At 41.1% G+C, this 19,830-nt stretch overlaps 1 long non-coding RNA gene across 1 annotated transcript; it reads right to left on the bottom strand.

Annotated features, from left to right (window-relative positions):
• Positions 1 to 8,265: 8,265 nt before the first annotated feature.
• On the bottom strand, positions 8,266 to 12,914 carry LOC109515939 (uncharacterized). The gene is made up of 2 exons (XR_002168279.1): positions 12,602 to 12,914; positions 8,266 to 9,261 (listed from the first exon to the last, which is right to left on the bottom strand). It is a non-coding gene; the product is annotated as an uncharacterized LOC109515939 (long non-coding RNA).
• Positions 12,915 to 19,830: the final 6,916 nt, after the last annotated feature.

The raw sequence follows: 19,830 nt of genomic DNA on the forward strand, positions 1-19,830 counted from the left end.
ACAATGTTTTCTTTTCCCTCCAAATAGTTTGTTTTCCTCCCACATACCAAAAACACGCATGGTTGCTTCGTTGGACACTTAAAGCTGTCAGTAAGTGTGAATGTTTTTTTTTTTTTTTGTGTGCCCTGAGACGGACAACCAACCAATTCATGGTATGTGCTCCGCCTCTCACCCACAGACAGCTGAGATAGAGTCTCGCATGCCAGCGACCCAAACGAGGTTAAGCGGTTCAGAGGATGGCTTGATAGGGGAGGCCAATACCCAGAGAAAAATCAGAAAAGTCTGTGTTTTCAGTGTCTGTGCTTTTGGGTAGAGTTGTCAGAATACCAAAAGTTTGACTTTGAGAACCTTCCTGCATAGTGTCTTGATAACAACAAAAAGCTCAAACTTCCAATGAAATTAGTCAATGAAAAAATATGGAAATGAAATTCTTCAGGGTTTTTTTTTAGGCTGGGGTTATCATTTTGAAGATTGTTTACCAGTAATGAACATTTGATCACAAAAAGGACAACAACACCTGCACAGTTTTATGGCCTGTTCTTTTCTCTCTTCGTTGTTTGTACAAGAATTGACTTCCGAGGTGGAATGGCTCACCCTCTCCTCAGTCTCATTTGCCACCTACCTCTTCTCATACTTGATGGTGAACAGCAGGCTTTTTATGTTTTTCTTTTTCAGTTTTGTTTGTTTTTTGGGTTTGATTTTTTTTTTTTTGCTCACCTTTAAACCAACTGATGGACAAAATTCTGGAATCAGTTTTTTCAACAGGATACACTGGCACCAGATCAACACTTGAACTCAGCTACCACTCTGTTCATTTTTGTTATTGTTGTTGCATTTTCAGAAAGATACTTTCTGATGTTCTATAAAAACCTGGAAGGCTGCCCTGAGTTCTTTTTTCTGGCATCTGTTGGTGGGCCTGGAGGGCTGCAGCAATATGCTTTCTTACTTTAATATTTCCGTTCATATATAAATCGAACATTTTAGAGAGCCTGTACTCATTAATCTGAATTATAATTTGCAACCTTAGAAAAGTAGAAAGTGTGCTCAGGAGAGCTCAGCCGTCTTGCCAGAGTAGCTTAATAGCAAGCTTTGCAGACGGGCTCATCCGCTTGTCCTGGCTGTTGACAACCTACTCAAAATGTTTCCAGATTTCACTGCATGCTTCTTGGTTCTCCGGGAGCAGCACGCTTTGGGAGTGAGAAAGGCGTAACCCACTGTAGCCGCAGAGAAAATGGAAAGCTATGGCTGTACTTACACGAACAGCACTAAAAACACGTGATGTTGTTTTATTTTTGATGGAAAATAATAATCTTTGTCAAGAAACAATGATCTAACAATCTTTCTAGTACCACTATACCATGCAACCACACGTAGAGAACTTACTTATTCATCAGGTAATCTAACCCTTTCTAAAAAAAGACTTGGATCAATGATTCACAACCAGGTTGTTGTGCCATAGTTGTGTGCCATGAGAGACTGTCAGGGTGGCAGGTGAAATTATCCAATTCCATTTCATTTGTCAGAAAATTATTATTTCTTAATTAACTACATCTTTATTAATCTACATATGCAAGTGGCATATAGTGACAGGCAGAACAATAAAATCCAATTACAAGAGTCAACAGAACATTGAAAAGCAAAAAAACTGCAGGGTCCACCATAAATGGCGACTCCATGGCCCGGGGTCAATGCGTACAAAGTTAATAGATGATGTACAAACTTCATATGTAAATATGATGGAATCAACCTGTGCTTGCTTTTTTTTAATATCTTATATTCAAGATTTTGAGCACTATTCAATTCAATGAATCAACCATCGTTGCTCTTTTTATCCCCGCTCTCCACATTGCAAGCTGCAGTACATACTGGAGTGCATCAGCAGTACTTGCTTCACGATTTCACGAGCCTCAGGTAGTCCAGCATATATAATTATAAATGTCATTAAATATTGTTTTAATTCACAATATCTACAGTACACATTGGGCAGTGGAGAATGTGGATATTCTTTAAAGCGGCTAGCTTGATTGCGCATTCTTGCATGCATTTTGGCTGAGACGACACACTTCATTCTGCCATATTTTTGCTTACGGTTATCATACCGTCAGAAGCTATTATCGGCCCATGCCTGTGATCCACTTGTTGCAATTTATACAACAAAATTAGTCAAAGCTTTCTGAGTACATCAGCTTTGTGGTCATCTAGGCCAGATTGTATATTTGTACGTAAATTAGGCTGAGATTATAATTATTTTGGGATTCAGATTTTTTTGTGACGTTTTTGTTTTCTTATGTAAATTGGGTGCCTTGGCTCAAAAGAGCCTGGGAAACTCTGGCTGAAACGATCGATCACTGTGATTCCTTCCACTGTTATGCAGATGACTGTCAGATCTATGTCCCACTGAGCAAAAAAGACACTTTCTCGTTAAGGCCACTTTTATCCTGCCTGGATGGCACAAAATTTCTTGAATTTCAATGAAAAGAAGACAGAGGTGATACTGTTTGGTCCCAGAGGCCCTTGTACATCCCATCCTGTAGACTTGGACCCCCTGTCTCCTTATCTTAAGTCAACAGTCTCAAACTTGGGTCTTAAACTGGACAGTGATTTTAAACTAGACCAGCAAATTGGTGCGGTTGTTAAATCCAGCTTCTTTCATTTTAGACAGGTGGCTAAAGTAAAACCTCTCTTTTCTCATGAGCACCTTGAGACAGTAATTCATACCTTCGTCACATCCCGGCTCGATTACTGCAATGCACTTTACTTTGGAGTCAGTCAATCCTCCATTAAGCGTCTCCAGCTGGTCCAGAATGCCTCTGCTCGCCTCTTGACTGGTACTCGAAAGAGGGAGCACATAACTCCTACTTTGGCTCCCTATACATTTTAGAGTTTTTTCAAGATCCTCTTATTTGTTTTCAAATCTTTAAATGACCTCGCGCCACCTTACCTCTCTGAGCTCATCCGCCCCTACACACCTGCCCAGCGCCTCAGGTCTGCGGACCAGACATTATTAGAAGTACCAAGAACTAAACGGAGGCTGAGAGGGGATCGAGCCTTTTCCGTTGCTGGTCCCTCTCTCTGGAATGACCTCCCACTGAAAATTCGGCAAGCCTCCTCGCTGCCCATCTTTAAAGCCCGCCTCAAAACTCACTTGTATTCTTTGGCATTTGACTCAGCATGACTCAGATTTGATCTTGATGAGAAGGAAGGAGCGTCAGCGCAGAGCGCCGATGCGTATATGGAACTGGGAGTCGTGGCTTGGAATTGAAGCGGATTTACATGGGACAGGAGAATAGAGCCAATCTCTCTTTTTCGTTAATAGATGCTACAGCTTCTTGTTGCTTTCAAGCTTAGCTTGTAGCAGACGTGTGTACATTGCAGCATGACGTCTTTGATCCACTGGTGAAAAGGACACTTTGATTCACTCCTCTTTCATCTACAGTATAACTGCTTCAGACAACAAAGTGTATGCAGGAAAGTGGTTAAGATTGCACAACTGTCTGTGTCTCATGTGTTGTCTTGTATTATTTTTTCATTTTTTGTTAACTTTTCTTTTGATGGCGGCGCGGACACCCGCAGCGGCTCCTCTTGTTTTATGTTGAGAGAGAAGAAATTTCATCTGTGCTGTATGTGCAGCACATTTGACAATAAAGTTGTATCCAATCCAATCCAATCCAATCTTAATTTTACTGTTTGGTGCTTTCTACCATCTTTGTTATTCATTTATTGCTTTACTGTTGTATATGTTAGTATCTCTATGTACAGCACTTTGTATGCAGTGATGGCTGTTTGAAAGTGCTCTATAAATACAGTTGAGTTGAGTTGAGAGATGCTATGGACTCACCTCACAATTCTTGATCTTAAGAGTCTTAGCTTGCGGCCCTGGCTTCTCCACCATGGTAGCTGTGTATTTGTACTGAACCGGTAGTTGAACTCCTTACGGCAGTGCAGCCAGGTCATGGGCCTCTTTGTTGCCCTCCAGTATCTGGAGATGCAAAAGCAAGCTCCCGGAAAAGGTCACAGCAAATTTGTTGGATGGTGGCATTGGTGGCTGCTGCAGTCTCAGCTGTGGTGGAGGAACCCTTTCTCCAAGCTGGAAGGAGTGAGAGCTTGTGTGTGTTTGTGTGTGTGTGTGTGTGTGTGTGTGCGTGTGTGTGTGTGGGTGTGTGTGTGTGTGTGTGTGTGTGTGTGTGTGTGTGTGAGAGAGAGAGAGAGAGACAGAGAGAGAGAGAGAGAGAGAGAGACAGAGAGAGAGAGAGAGAGAGAGAGACAGAGAGAGACAGAGAGAGAGACAGAGAGAGAGAGAGATTATTTTTATGTGATTTGTTTCAAGAAATAAAAGAATACCACGAGTAGGTGTGTAAATAATCTTAAATAAGTCTGCAGATAGCACAAGTAATGCACCTTTACAAAATAAACAATATTTTTTCTCTGCTTGCAATGTACAATATAGGTAACCACTATCTGAAATGGAATCAGGTGATAAGTCACACAGTAAAATAAAAAAAATAAAAAATTAAAAAACATCTACCCCACAAATGTAGGGTAACAATTTGCAACAATGTATATTGGCTCAATTTTAATCATATATTGTGGATAAAGAGTACCTTAATTCAAAAGCTATGAAATATTTAAAGAAATAAAGTAAAGTTTACCTCACGTGTACGACATCCCAGAACTAATGTATTCTTTAAAATTGAGATAAACCTATGGATGATTTTTATGTATGTATCTACCTACTGATGACACAGCATCAGAAGAACGTGGGGGATCAGAATCTTGCTTCAGGACATAAAGACTTGCTCACAGGGATGAGGATCGAAACCACAACTTCTGGGTTGGGAGGCAACCACTTTACCACCTGAGGCTTTGTTCACGTGTTGCGTGATTGTAGTGCAGTAAAAATCGTAACCAAAAGTGACGCTGACTTAATGTTGTAAGTACATTATTTCATAGCTTTTTAATGAAAGTACTCTTTACTCAAAATATATATGATTTACATGATTTATATTGACAACTCATTCAGTGTTTGATCATTCATGACTATTTGTTTTTTGCGATGCAAGGCACTTATATTAAAACATGTACAGCAATAGTGGTCACTTTTTTTAATGCTACTTATATTAAAATGATGAACATCAATAGTAGTCATTATTTTTGCCTTTTATTTTGCTGTATTTTACTACATTGAGGCTTTCAGATCATTGTCTGTTGAAAACATTGTAGTTTTCAAATGACAGTAATCCCTCGTTTATCGCGGGGGTTACGTTCCAAAAGAACCCGTGATAAGTGTAATCCGTGATGTACTCATCTTACACTTATTACATATACAGTACAATGTAATACAGTGTTGTATCAAACCAAAGATGAAACCTTTTTAACATCCATCTATCCATTTTCTAATCCGCTTATATTGTAATATCACCATTCACCATTAGATGGCAGACTTGGCTTTATTGCGCTTCCACCCTTTACTGCAACGTGACTATGCCTAATATTTTGCAGATTTGGAATGACATGAAAGACAAACATGGTACCGCAATAATGTTAACATTTTGGGGAAACTGATTTTTGTGAGTTCTTGCGCTTATTGTTGGCATCCCACCAGACCGCTTGGGGACGACAGTTACGTATGTAACTATGGTTCAATGAGTCCCGAATGTTTGGTCACGCAAGAAGGTTCAGAGGGACGGTCTTCTGGGTGCCACGGGATTTTGTACACATCCTGGGTCACCCAGGGGCACGAATGATGTTTGTTGAAATTCATTCTCGTCCCGCACTTGCTCAAAAGTGCATTCAGTGCTTGCGAGAGAGCCCTTTGCATTGGAAAAGAAAAATACAGGCTGTTGTTATTTTGTTGTTTGCGTCAAACACTTTGCTGCTGAGGTAAGATAGTGGATCTTTTATTATACATACATGCAGAAATGTATTATGAAAAATGAAATATGATTATTAATGAATTAGTATTAATATTACATAAATGCCACATAATTTGCACGTACGCGCTATATTCAAAATGGCAGTTTCGTCAGAGAACACATTGTTGGTTCGGAAGTCCTATGCGGCCTCCCAGCAGCACTGATTAAAAATTGTGGCCCCGTCCAGCATCTGAATCGTCCATCCCTGTTCTGGACCAATTTTCCTGAGCTGGGGCCATGATTTTTGTCAGAGAACACATTCACGATGCTTTTAGTTAACATTAGATAACCTCGCCACAACACAAAAACAAGCGTGCCTGCAACAATACAGACAATTTTAGTGAATGTTATTTATTGACCGACTTACTGAAATGTTTGTCAATGTCGGCTGTTCCACTGCTTTTTTTTTCGTAGTTCAAGGTAAAAAGAAAAAAAACAACACAATGCCTCCTGATTCTAAACCACGTACCAGGCAGAGCAAGATGATGCCACTGAAGAGAAGCAAGTAGAGTGCCACAGAGAGAGAGAGAGAGAGAGAGAGAGAGAGAGAAAGAGAGAGAGAGACAGAGAGAGAGAGGTCTTGGGAGACACTGCTTTTCAGAAAGAGGACACAGAACATGAAAGAGAGGCATATGAGGATCCTGAGAGTGAGATACAAGTAGAGTGTGAGACAAAGAGAGAGAATCATGCAAATACTGTACGAGCATCCACTCAGTTTTGTGAAGCTGAAAAAAACATTTGCCTGCCTAATGTGTGTGTGTGTGTGTGTGTGTGTGTGTGTGTGTGTGTGTGTGCCATGTGCATGCATATAACTTTCATTGATCTAGTCCACAAACAGTCAGCTGCAATAAAACATGAAATTCGATTGATGGCTAGACTCACTTCGCTCCACAGCGACAATAGAATATTTTATATTTGTGTACATTAACTCTGTCAGTAAGTGATAGCATTAAGTGTTCATTTCATTATAACAACGGCCACCAATAAGGATCACACATGGTGAGTAATGATATGGTGATTTCTTTATTTATTTATTTTAACTAATCGTACAAAGTGTTTAAAGGATGACTGTTTAACTGTTTTGAAGATGATAGTTTGACAAATATATTTTGAAGTTCAGTATGTACCAAATGTGGGCGGCCCGGTAGTCCAGTGGTTAGCACGTCGACTTCACAGTGCAGAGGTACCGGGTTCAATTCCAGCTCTGGCCTCCCTGTGTGGAGTTTGCATGTTCTCCCAGGGCCTGCGTGGGTTTTCTCTGGGTACTCCGGTTTCCTCCCACATTCCAAAAACCATGCATGGCAGGCTGATTGGTCACTCTAAATTGTCCCTTGGTGTGGGTGTGGGCGTGCATGGTTGTTCGTCTCTGTGTGCCCTGCGATTGGCTGGCAACCAATTCGGGGTGTCCCCTGCCTACTGCCCGAAGACAGCTGGGATCGGCTCCGGCACCCTCCGCGACCCTAGTGAGGATAAAGCGGTTCGGAAGATGAATGAATGTACCAAATGTCTGGAAGTTGTGCACTTTTCAATGTTATGCTTTGAATTTAAAACCATTTACTGTTGAATCCTTTACAAGTATAATAAAACACTTGAATGAGGACCTGCAGTCTGTCTGCCAGTTGTGGTTTGAAGTCCAACCAAAAAAAGTACATAAATATGCTCTTCTATGAACATCTAGGTTTGCCTCAAATTAAGACACAAAGACCATTTGTTTGCTTTCATCGAGAACGAAGAAAATCACTGTATCCACATTCGAGAGACCTTTATAAACGAATTTGGTCTTTTAAAAAAATAATGTTTGGTACATTGATCAGAACTTTTTCACTTCCATTTTGTGTGCAGGAAGCTTGCTGGCAAGAGCCAAGTTTCACTGAATCATGATGTCTCGCTCTGAATTTGTTTCCGTCTTACCAGTGGACATTTAATTATCTGACTCCTTGTGTTTTATTGTCAATGTGTTTTTCCTCAACCAGTGTTTGACAGTTTGGTTAATTAGGTTGCCTAGGCCACGACCGAGAGGAGCAATTTCTCTAGTCCAAATATCCCCTTCCACTTCTGAAATGATGACTATGCCCCTGCCTCTAAAGATAATGGCCCTATTTCTTCAACAATTTGAAAGCAATTGTATTTTGCCACTGCGCGCACATGCAAGTCATGAGAGTCATTGTGATTCAGTGTGGAACCAGCACCTCTCATAGGAGTCCGTTGAGGGCAACTAAAACAATGCAAACATCCTGGAGACTGTATTGACCCTAATTTGTGTAATTTAGCCTTTACAAAAAAAAAAAAAAAAAAAATGAAGCTAAAATTAATAGAAAATTACAATGAAGATTCTGGTGTGTTTTTTTTTTTTAAGACACACATTTAATGATAACGACAAAATTGGAACTATTTTTACTGACTTTCAGGCACACACTGCAGATAATAAAGAAGGAGGGGCACGTTATTATCACGGTGTACCTCCATGCAGTTACACCTCCAGGATATGGAGAAAGAAGGAGAGACAATAGGGGCGCTTCCACAGCCCTTTTGGAGATTTGTAGTCAAGACGCACCACGGACACTCTGTTCTATTTACAGATGAGATCGGCTTCACACAGAGCAAATGTGATGGACAGGAGATGCTACGGAGAAAATTCTGCTGGACTGACAGAGGACCTGATTCCTCCAGGTTCCGAAGGAGATCGCTCAGGACAACATTCGTCTCATTAAAACATTCACGTGCGCATAGAAATCATACACACAACTGCATCCCGTTTTGAGTTGGCTTCGGACGATTCACAGAGGTTGGATGACATTTGATTTTGAGTATGATTCGGAATCCAGCTTTTCCATTGACCATTTTGTTCTCAACCAGTGAACAAAGGTCTTGGCCAATGTGTTGAGAAAATAAATTGAAAAAAATAAACGTGATGACTGATACAGTCTGAAAGACGAAGGAGATAGGACATTTACTCCTTACCCGCCCGGCCTTAGAATGAAAGGAAAAACAGTGGGGGATGGAATCAAAGCATCCCATGCAATTGTTTACCCAGCATCCAATTAGAAAACTTCACACACAGTCAGTCCCTTTAATCAATTCTTTGTAATGACTGAAGAACTAATGGCTCTCATCTGTCTTGGAAGTCGAGGCTGGAACGAGGTCAAGTTTTCCCTCCAATGACAGTTCCATAAGAAGCCTGAATGCCATTTCGACATTTCCATTCGCTCAGTCATTATCCACGCACGTCAAACAGAAACAAAGACAGGAAGAACTAGCAAAGCTGTGTATGCACTTCGTTTTGTGGCGGTGTGCTGAGAAGACGTCCACAGAAGATTACCGTTGTGCACTCACATCAGTCTCACCAGCCCTGGAAAGACAGAAACCGCGATTAGATGCTGAGTACATACGCGGCAGCATCCGTGCACTCACTTTGGCTTTACAAAGATTTATACCACCAGTGGTACAAAGTGTGAGGCGGCAAAAGAAGACTAAAAATGACCTTTGTGGAGTGGATTGTTCTGCACCAGCACTCTTTCAAAACCCGCCGACCATAATTCAGAGGACTGATAGAGATCACAACGATTGTCGCAGGGACGTAGATCCCATTTTGCAGCCAGGGGATCTGCCGGCTATGTTTGCAAATTGACTCAGCATGCATACAGCGGTCAGTTGTGGCGGCGCTTATGATCGAAAGTATAAATTGAGGTGGAGAGCCAATCAATACAAAGCCAGCCAATCATTTCTGTGTCATCGAATACCGCTTAGACAACACAAAGATCACCGGGAATGATCACTCTGGGTGAGAAAGGCAAGAGATCAGAAACAACTGTCCCGGATGAAGCTGGCATTCTGCTATCAAATTCTCATGAGATCTTTTTAGTGGGGGGAACGGACCTCAAGCCGGTCAAAGTCTCTCTTTATTTATGTCAAACTTCCATCGATGGCACCTCCTTCTCTGATTTATCATAAGTTAACAATCTACACGTCTTGGGACTCATAAAACCAAGTCAATGAGATTGAATGACTTCCCTTCCTTATACGCATGCTGAGAATGTTTGCTCATGGGTTTCATTTTATTTTGTCATCCATTTAAGGTACAAATACAACAGCCTCGGCTGTGTAAATGTCAAAACGACCTTCCAACCCCAGAAAAACAGTCTTTCCAACATCACCCTGCTCTCTGTTGCTGCTAAATTGCACTCTGGCACAAAATGTGTTATTATTTCCGACCAAATAACATTTTCTTTCACTCACATTTCAACCTTAAAAGGTTAAAGTTGCGTCTCATGAATCAGAACAGAAAAACACATCAGTGTTGGTGACCATCGGCTAAAAAATACGACCAAAAGTTTGAAACAATCAGGCCAAGGCGTTATTTTGCATGCGTCTGCCTGATGCTGAAACTAAAAATAGCAGTTCATGTATTTATGTTGAAGTATTTTCAGTCGGTATGAGACTTACTGAGATGGCCTTTGAATGTGTGCGTCTTTTCAAACACAAACAGTGACACAGCTTAAAGAGTCAGTGGCTCCTACTCAGACGGTTCGGGATGGATTAAAATGAAGTGCCCTCTCTTTTTTTGCAGAATAGTCATTTTTTTAGGGAGCCAAAAGCAAATTATCCCTGAAGTTCTAAAACGAGATGTCATTGCATCAGTCCGCCTGCGTCCTTCCATTGTTCCCCAGCCTACGCTCCCACTTAAAACCCCCTTTGCTTCATGGTTTGACTCTGGAAACTCTTTGCCTTCATTGGCCAGATTTTTGTACAGTCATTAGCCAGTCTATTGCTTCATTCCAAGTTGGAATCTGTACATGTCATCACATGTATTTATACAGGGGAAAAGGGTTCGTCAAACGATGCCCGGAAGGAATTACCAGTACAATTACTTTCCAAAAAGTTTCGGTTAGCCTATGGCACTGTGCACTTTCATTTTAAAAGCAAATCAAATGTGTTCCTGGAGGGAGCTGTGTTTCCTGTGAGACATCCCAACTAACATTTTGTGTATGACCTGATTACTGAGTTCAGAGTCAAATTGAAATGCATAATAAATGGGCCAATAACAAGCTACTTGGACTCAAAGGAGAATGTTGCATTACAAAACAATTCAGACAAGCTTGTCCTTGTTTCCTCATGTTGGGTGAAAGGTAGGAATGTTCGATACTACGTTTTTTTTCCAGACGCATACCAATGTGAGTACTCATCTCTTGAGTAGTCACCAATATCGTTACCAAATGTGGACACCACTCGCACTTTTGAGAGGTAAAATTTCCAAAAAACAATGACAGATCATTTTAAAGACCTGCCGTGTAGAGCATTTTTCCATTAAATGAATTGATTATGGTGGATTTTCTATTATCTTTTTTTCATTGATTGGAAAATGTATATGTTTAACATAAATAACTAAAGAATAAAATAAAATAATTAAGGGATAAATAGGGCGGCACGGTGGACGACTGGTTAGCTCGTCCGCCTCACAGTGCAGAGGTCCGGAGTTCAATTGCAGTCTCTGGCCTTCCTGTGTGGAGTTCGCATGTCCTCCCCGTCCCTGCATGGGTTTTCTCCGGGATCTCCGGTTTCCTCCCACATTCCAAAACATGCGGGGCAGGTCAATGGAACACTCTAAAATGTCCCGAGGTGTGAGTGTGAGCGAATGGTTGTTTTGTTGTCTTTGTGGGCCGTGCGATTGGCCCTCACAAGAGTCGCGACGGGTGCTGGAGCCTATACCAGCTGTCTTTGGGCAGCAGGCGGGGGACACCCTGAACCGGTCATCAACCAATCGCAGGGCACACATAGTCGAACAACCATCCGCGCTCACACCTAGGGACAATTTAGAGCAGTGGTTCTTAACCTTTTTCGAGGTACCGAACCCAACCGGTTAATATGCACATTCACTGAACCCTTCATAAGTGAAAAATAAATATATGTATTTTTAACAAATTCAAGATATTAAAAAAACACATTTATTAAAAACAGAAAAAAGTAAATAACATTTCAAGAGATAAGTATACGTTTTTTTTTTGTTGTTTTTTATTTTTATTTTTTTTATTGTACGACATACTACCACGACAGTCACATAGTGACTACTGAACGAACTAAATTTCCCGCAGCACTGATTGGACAAGGGATGTAACGTGATCATCTGCAGCCAGTGATGGCCAAGCGGGCATGTCGTAACTAATTGACATGTTGAGTCGGGTGTGTCTTAACCTCCATGGCAGAGGCTCCGTCGAACCCCTGAGACCGACTCACCGAACCCCTGGGGTTCGATCGAACCCAGCTTAAGAACCACTAATTTCGAGTGTCCTGTTAACCTGCCATGCAGGTTTTTGGAATCTGGGAGGAAACCGGAGTACCCGGGGGAAAACCCACGCAGACACAGGGAGAATATGCACACTCCACATGGGGAGGTCGGAGTCGGAATAGAATCCTGCACCTCTGCACTGTGAGGTCGACGTGTTGTTGAAGTGTAGGATGAAATTGGCAGAAGTTTCTCTCCCTGAGCTCCAGGATCGATAACTAAAACTTGACACAGTTGTCTATGTATGTTCGTCTATTTCTCTGCCAGGCTACTCATAAAGCAATTTTCACTTCATAGAACAAGCGATATTTCCTGGTAGTGAATGCAATTACAAAGGCCCACTTGGCATCAGAATAATGTTATATGGTGCATGAAATGTGAGCTGCTTAAAAGTTTGAAAAAAAATTACTTGGATTGAATGTTCCTTCGGAGCTGGAGGTGAAGAGAACAAATGATGTGTAACACTCTCGCTGGTGACAAATTGTTTACTCTCCAGATAAGGCAGATGCAGAAAGGTTTGTAAAAGCTTTGGGCCCACATTTCCACTCTTAGTAACCATTAAGAGAAATGTGTCAGGGTTAGGGTTGAAAGCATGACCGGCATACTAAACTTTCAGTGTTCCAAAAGCCCTTGTGAATGACTTACAAAAGCCTCAATAATTGACTCATCATGTATAACAGATGAGGATCAGGCCTTAGCTCGAATAAATGAACCTATCATCAGATTAAACGTCTGGAGTCCATGTGACTAAAATGAAGACCGGGCACCTGTTGTAAAGTGTTATAGATTTATTTTTACAGCCGTTCCAAAGTTCACTGTTTTGCTTGACTCACACGGAAGTAGCTGTCCTTAATGGAGTTAAATTTAAAGATCAGATAAACGACTTTTAAACTGATCTGGCGTTGCTTTTATTTCCTATACAATGATGAGCAGATGAGATGGAAAACTCATCACAAATGTGCCAACACTGCACAACTCACTGAGTGCTGGCTGCTGGGATGATGGAGAGCGTCGGCCTGCGCTAATACTTAATGCTAAGAAACTCGTGCAAGTACTTTATGCTGTGAGTTCCAGTAGCCTCATGCTCGATGGATCACGACGATGTATATGTATGTAGAGACACTGATCACGAGAATGATTTCGCACAATAATTACGAAATTGATCAATATCAACATGCAACACTATTTCTAGAAATCTCTGCCAGTGTTAACATTTTCCAAGTTTCAAATCTACAACAGTCCTCGAAAATCACAATGTCCCATCACTAGTAAGCTGTTTTTAGAAGAGGCTCGCGGGCTAATCATATGGTTTTGGGGGGCTATCTGCGCCCGCGGGCATCACATTGGAGACCCTATGAAAGTGAGAGGTTACAAGATGGAGCCACATTGTGCTGATTTTTTTCACACATCATTTGACAGTTTTAACAAATATGCCCAAAGTGATTTTTTTTCAACCGCAAAATCCCCCTTTCATGTTTGATGCTTCATAATAAGGGCCTGCCTGTATTTCATCACATAGCCACTGAGTCATCTTAAGTCTGATTGATCTGCCTCATTATTGCTGTTTTTGACCTCATGTCAACATTCGATGGTGCGAACCTGCCTCAAGTTTGATGGACCTGCCTCATACTTGATGGCGCTCTCTTATTCACGATCAACTTGTGTCGTACTTGCGGCTGAGGACTTGGCTTGAATGTGATCAAACTGTTTCATATTTGATCACGAGGACCTGTCACAAAAATGATTGACCTCCCTTATACGAAAAATGTTTTTTTCATATGATTGCCCTCTCATGCTGTACATGCTTCGGGCCTGCCTAATATTTGATGCTGCATCGTAATGTAATGTTTAATTTAGATTTTTAATTTTTTACAGTCATAATAGTCCCTCAAGGGGAAATTCAACCCACGTGCTGATTTATACTTTGCGTTACACACCAAACATTGAACCAGATCACACGTATGCAGGCATGCAAAGAAAGATTCAGCGAAAGGGGCGCTAGCAAAGAGTGCTGTTCCACTTGAGCTCGGGTAAGGCTTTCCACAGTACATCTTCATGACAGTGTTTAACGGTGTGGAAAATTGATTTTGAGGGCCTGCCTCCTCCTTGATTAGGAGGACCAGTCTAATACTGTACTGCATAGACCTGTCTTGTGACTGATGGATCTGTCTCATTGTTGCTGTTGTTGACCTCATGCCAGCACTTGATGGTGTGAATCAGCCGCATACTTGATGATTCAAAGTGGTCGCGTACTTGATTGTTTTTTTTAGTCTATGGTTTGGACCGGCCTGATACTTGATGCTTGTATAGCTCATGCGGGTAATTTCGGGACCTGTCTCATACTTGATTATGTGGGCCTGCCTTAGTCTTGATGTATCAGGCGTAAAGACAGTCGTAAAAATCACTCTGAAGTGAAAATAAAAATATCTTATAAATTTGGCAAACCACAGAGAAGAGTGTTGTTTTCAAGCCTGCCAAATTTGAATGGATAAATAAATCACCAAGTATATAAAATAAGGCTCCAAAATCATGAAAAACACAGTCGCCTTCCCAGTTGACGGTGCAGGTGTGTGTCTGCTGAATGCAATGAAAACATGCAAGCTCATCTTACCTGTCACTCAAACACGTTCTTACAGCATGTGCTCACATGTGCGTCAGAGTGAGCCACAGGCTGAATTTCATGTGCCGCTGTGTTTGGTCAACAGTTAGCTTTCCCTGAAGTGTCTGTTATGTGAAAACCACACACGACACAAAACCAAGCGAAGTTATTGGACACGCCCGTCGTCAATCCGCTCATTTGGTAGCGAGCTCACTAACTTGCGGGCTTGCTAATGTGGTAGAAGTAAGTTAGTAATACTAAAATGTCTCCGTTGTGTGTGAATCCAAATGCTCGGAGCACAGTCAGCGAGTCAGTTCGCACACTAGCTCACTACACTGTGGGTGTGTTGAAGTGACTCAATTTTATTTCATCAAGTGGTTTTAAATAAATGTATAATCTACTTGCTGAATTGACTTGCCTCATTCTTTAAGTTGTTGACCTCATGTCAGTAATTGCTCGTGTGGACCTGCTTTATTCATGATGGACTTGTCACATACTTAATGGACCGTTCTCGTATATGATAATCAGGACTTGCCTCATATTTGATGAAATGGTCTCATGCTTAATGACGAGTATCAATCACACACTTGATGTTTGGAGGACTTGCCTCATCCTTTATGGACCTGGCTTGCGCTTGATGATGTAGATCTCATGTCAGTACTTGATGGTGTGAACATTTTCAACACTTTTTTTTTAGTGGGAGAGAAGCATTAATCAAAAGAACCAGTTCTTTAGGCCACAAATGTGTCTCTTTTGTTGATGGAAAAATTACGAGTCATCACATAATTTGAAAGAAATGTTATTAAAGTCAGTGATGTACTTTTGAATTTGAAACACACAGCAAAAAGTTCATTTGCAATCCAAACTTTCTGATTTAAATAAATAAATAAAACACAACAAAATGGCTAGTTCACTGCAGGGTTTAAAGTCAGTCGTTGAGAACCCCCAGCTGTGGTCGCCTTTAGTCACACAAGGAAAAGGCGGTAACTCATTTATGAGTTTGTGACTTTTCTGGAATAAGATGAAAAACAGATTCGTATTCAATAAAAATCCATGAATGTAACTGTATTAATAAAAACGAATACCAATTAGTATTATTGTATCAATGAGAAGAACGACTACAGCGCCTTAGATTTATAGTGGATGAAAGATTTATATTGTAGGCCAGGGCCTCTTGAATGATTTTCCCAGAAAAAAAAAACCAAACAAAACTTAAAGAAATCTTTATTGATCCATTATCCAAATTGCTTTATCCTCTCGAGGGTCGCGGCGTGCTGGAGCCTATCCCAGCTGTCTTCAGGTAGTAGGCGGGGGACACCCTGAAGCGGTTGCCAGCCAATCGCAGGGCACATGTAGACCAACAACCATTCGCACTCACAATCACACCCAGGGACAATTTAGAGTGATCAATGAACCTACGGTACATGTTTTTGGAATGTGGAAGAAAACCAGAGTACCAGGAGAAAACCCATGCAGGCACAGGGAGAACATGTAAACTCCACACAGGAAGGTCGGGGCCTGGAATTGAAACCATGACCTCTGAACTTTGAGGTCAACGTGCTAACCAGTCGACTATCGTGCCACCCTATTTATTCATTAATTATTGTATTTTATTATGTATTTATTTAGAAATATATAGTCTTATTTACAACCCCCCGAAAAACAAGCTCAAAAAATGCTGATAAACATTAAATACACAGTTTCCTGCCCAAGAATTGAGAGACATGCAGAAAATGAAACTCGCGGGAAAAAATGAAATCGGAAAAACCCAAAATATGAAAAAATATTGGGCGGGGGGAGAAAAAAAAATCAGCCATATGCTAATCCGCAAGTGCCATACTGCAAATATGCAGGGGTCAAAGAATACAGCTGAACATGTTTAGTTGACATTAATTAACTTGTATTCATGTGAATGCTTCTTGCTAGCTGACTGCTACTTGTACAAGTTGATATGAATAATAATTTGTTGTAATTGCACTACTTTTAGGCTGAATCTGGAAAGAAATTCAACAATAAACACATTTCAATACTTTAAATGACATTTATTTTATTGCAGAATTTCCAACCGTTTGACAGGGTTTAACACACAAATGAGAGCCAAAGCAGAAATGCTTTAATTATGACAATAAAGATCTAGGGGGAAAATATAAGTTTGTTAGGTTAAGTACAAAAATACAATATAAAGCAGAGCAAAAGAAAAATATACACAAATATTGGAAATATTTAAGTATGAAAACACAAGAAATATAATTCTGAAAATATTACACAAAAAATACATATATGCTAGACAAAAATAGTAGACCAAAAATATGAATTGATTAAGTATTGTCCTCTTCCAGCTAAAGTGTCCCCAGACAGGCTATGTTTAATTGACAGAACTTTATATGAATACAATACAATAGGCCAGGTCTAGATGCTCAAGTTCAGGCTATGAAGGGTTTCATAATTGTTAAGTCAAGTCAAGTCAAAACAAGTCAGCTTTTATTGTCAAATATGCTCTGTGTGGAACATACAGCACAGATTAAATTACTTTCCTCTCTCAACCACAGTGCAAACATGTCGTGCATTGAACACACACAGCTAAAATTTACGTTAAAATTCCATAAGACATAAATAAAAAAATATGTTAAATAAAAATAAATAAACAAATACAGTAGCAACAACAGACAACCAAGGGCACTTGTGATTATTGTAATTCGTAGTTACAGTGAAACTCCTCTAGAACGAAACCTGCATGGGCGAAAATACCCCCTTATGTGAAAAAATCTTCATGCATTAACACAATTCCCATTCTCCTGCCCCCCATACGACGAAAAACCCCCTGTTGCGTTATACGAAATCATTTTGTCTGCTCCAGCCTCGCGAAGACATTCACTACAACGAAGTCTTATCCAACAGCGACCTCTACTGCTTCGTTCGAAAAAAGGCAACAGCAACCACCACACTGGTTTACATAGTGAACGATGTTTATTTCGGTCACAGCTGCGAGTTTCCTGGGCTCAACATACTCATAGCTGCTCTGCTATTGGCTTACCGAGCATCATCCTGGCCTCCGATTGGCCAAGAGGCCACATAGACCTCACTGTCTATGTGTGTAGATACTGAAGCTAGATCCGTAGCATCCGATTAGCTGCTCAGAGTAAATTGCTTATGGCTCGACGGACATTTACTTTACTTTTTATCATGCTAAAAACACCCACGGGACGCTTCGTAGTCCTCGATGGCCATAGTTAGCTCTCGAAGACTAAAAACCTTACGCTAACTGGAGCGCTTCTCTCTCATTAGCGCTCCAATTAGCGTAAGGTTTTTAGCCTTCGAGAGCTAACTATGGCCATCGAGGACTACGAAGCGCCCCGTGGCTGGCTTAAAAGTTCATTGCATGCCAGGAAGTATTTGTTATTGTTAGATTCAGACGAGGATGGACGTTGCATTGCTAAAATGGCTACAAAACGGACCTTTTGATGTCAAGCAGCTAAGACAAGAAGAGCTCTGATGCTGGAAGAGAGGGTAAAAGTGATCAAAATGAAAGACGGAGCAAGCAAAATAAAATACATTTTCCAAGAAATTGATGTAAGTGAAAGTGAATGCTGATCGTAAATTTCGCAATTTCTTTCCCTTTTTTTCTTTCTACACTGACAATATGAAGTGTCAAATAAGTGTGTGCTCATACTTATGTACTATTGGAATAAAAATAGAGTACACAAACGTTTGTGTGTGCGTGTACACATACGTTTGTGTGTGTGGGTGTGTGTGTGCTTACATCTGAGATCAAATTTGCTACAGTGAAAAACCCCCTGTTGTGAAAAATTTCTTGCTGCAAACATGATTTCGTTGTAGAGGAGTTTCACTGTACTTGTTTTAAGTGCAATAATTGGATGTCAGATGCTGGGGGAGGGACACCGATTGTGGCAGGAGGCAGGGGCGGTGGGTGCGGGCAGAACATGGAGGGAGTTTAGTCTCCTGACCGCCTGGTGGAATAAAATGTTCTTGAGTCTGGTGGATTTAGCAGAGAGACATTGCAGCCTCCTCCCCGACAGCAGCACATCGAAGAGGCTGTGAGACGGGTGGGTGGGGTCACCTGCGATCTGGCTGGCTTGGTGGGTCAGACGAGAGTTGTAAGTGTCCGCGAGTGGAGGAAGAGAGACACCAATGATCTTCTCAGCCGCTCTCACAATGCGCTGCAGACTCTTTCTGCAGGACACGGTGCAAGCGGCGTACCACACGATGATACAGCTGGTCAAGATGCTCTCAATGGTGCCTCTATAGAAAGTCTGCGTCATGGGGAGCGGGGCTCTTGCTCTCCTCAGTTTGCGGAGGAAGAACAGGCACTGGTGGGCTTCTTTGGCCAGTGAGGTGGTATTTCGGCTCTAGGTCAGGTCTTCAGAGATGTGCACACCAAGGAACTTACAAGTGTTAAAGAATAAATCTTTGTTAAAAATATTTGTAGAGTGTTGCACTAACCTGCCACACATGTTTTTGGAATGTCGGAGGACACCGGAGTACCCGGAGAAAACCCACACAGACGTACCCTGAAAAAACCCACACAGACACTGGGAGTACATGCAAACTCCACACAGGAAGGCAGGAGCAGGAATTGAACCCTGCACCTCTGAACTGTAAGCAGTCAGTTATGATTATGAAGAAATGAAAAATACCCCCAAAAAAATCGTTGACACTTTTGCATTTGGCATAGTTGCCACCTGGACTAGAGCACCTTGAATAACCATATCTGTCAACCTTTCGGAGCGCCAACCCATATAAACTACCAAAAAAATCCTTATAAAGAGCAAAAAATCCTTATAACATACCAAAGCATTTTATATGTCAAAATAACGGCAGAAAAAAACCCACGAAATTTTTAATGATATTTATTGTAGATCTCCATATTACAATGGCAGGGGAATGTCTAATCATCATTCTACTTAGTGGCATTACTGTGTTCAGAGTTGTATTCCTGCGTTACTTTTTTCACCTTGTAGATTAGAACTTGCTTGTACACTACCGAAGTATGTAATGAATACTCTGCTGTTTTCAACTAT

Source organism: Hippocampus comes, unplaced genomic scaffold, assembly GCF_001891065.2.
Source record: "Hippocampus comes isolate QL1 unplaced genomic scaffold, H_comes_QL1_v1.1 scaffold9, whole genome shotgun sequence".
NCBI classification, from domain to species: Eukaryota; Metazoa; Chordata; class Actinopteri; order Syngnathiformes; family Syngnathidae; genus Hippocampus; species Hippocampus comes.